The 1359-nt window shown below is 40.8% G+C and overlaps 1 gene segment (V, D, J or C); it reads left to right on the top strand.

Moving 5' to 3' along the window:
- Window positions 1-1359, top strand: LOC310806879 (Ig lambda chain C region-like). The segment is given in 2 exons: window positions 1-130; window positions 793-1359.

Below are 1359 nucleotides of genomic sequence, written 5' to 3'. Positions count from 1 at the left end.
AACATTGTTGACATGAGTCTAATGTTCATATCCACCATGAGCATTGAGAGGGAGGTTTTTGTACAGGCAGTAATAGTGATTGTATCACTGTGGTACACTTTTGGTAGCGGCACCAGACTGGATGTTGGCAGTAAGTGACAAGCTCTCTTAATATTTCTTTCAGATCACATAACAGTTGGCTTAATGTTATCTTTTTACATAAACTCTAAAAAATATCATTTTAAAGAATGATCTATCAAAAAATATAAAATATCCAAAAATTATTTGTTCTAAATGTTTTCTTAAATGTGTTTAGCCTCAGCTTTCTTTTATAAAATTGTGTAGCAAAAAATGTCAAAATGAAATCATAGGTTTATTGTTGAGGATGTTCTAAATCTGACTCTGAAACAACTATTTCAATGTATCAGTTATTTCAGTCACCTTTGCATCATTTTCAATCTTGTGAACACTGTTGTTTGTATGAATTATTTTAGTATTCATCATCTGACTTTATGCAATGTTTGATGTGTGCAAGAAACTCGCTGGAGAGTTTTAAAATATACAATATCTGAAAATATGAATATTCTCGTCACATAAACAACTGTATGACAATAGTTTTTCACACTGATCTGGTTTAATGTCTGTTGGGGTCATCTGACTCTTTTTGTTTGACTATTGAACATTATCTTCACAAGATTGATCAAAGTAATGTTTACATTCATATTTTGAAGACGATGCTAAATTAATATATGTTCATACTCAGCATAAGTGCATTTTTTACCGTATTTAATGTATACATTCTGTTTGTTCAAGGTAACCGTGCCCCCACCCTCACGGTCCTGCCCCCCTCTAGTGAGGAGCTGTCCAGTAAGAGTATGGCCACTCTGATGTGCCTGGCCAACAAGGGCTTCCCCTCAGACTGGACAATGAGATGGAATGTGGACGGGAACAACAAGGGGCAGGAGGCCAGCCGCGGGGTCCTGGAGAAGGATGGCCTGTACAGCTGGAGCAGCACCCTGACTCTCACTGCTGAGGAGTGGACCAAGGCAGGGACGGTGTCCTGTGAGGCCCTCCACACCTCCCAGCCTACGGTCACTCAGACACTGAGGAGAGACCAGTGTTCTGAGTAGGTCCCGTCACACCCCCGTGTGGAGAGTGGCTGAATTCCTCTGCTTTGACTCTGTTCTGTGCTCAGCTGTTCTCGAGCCTTCATGTGGACAAGCAGGGGCCTTTGCTTGAGCCCACGTGTCACCCCTCTCTGTAGACTGAGGTTTTATCAGTGTTAGCGTTGATGTGTTCTGCTGTTGTTAACTATTGACTGCTCATGTGTGCTTTCATGCTTGAATGTTGTTCAGAGGTCAATAAAGATTTCTCATTGAA

Source organism: Argentina silus (genome assembly GCF_951799395.1).
Source record: "Argentina silus genome assembly, chromosome: 7".
Taxonomy (NCBI): Eukaryota; Metazoa; Chordata; class Actinopteri; order Argentiniformes; family Argentinidae; genus Argentina; species Argentina silus.
This window is presented reverse-complemented; position numbering and strand designations above follow the sequence as displayed.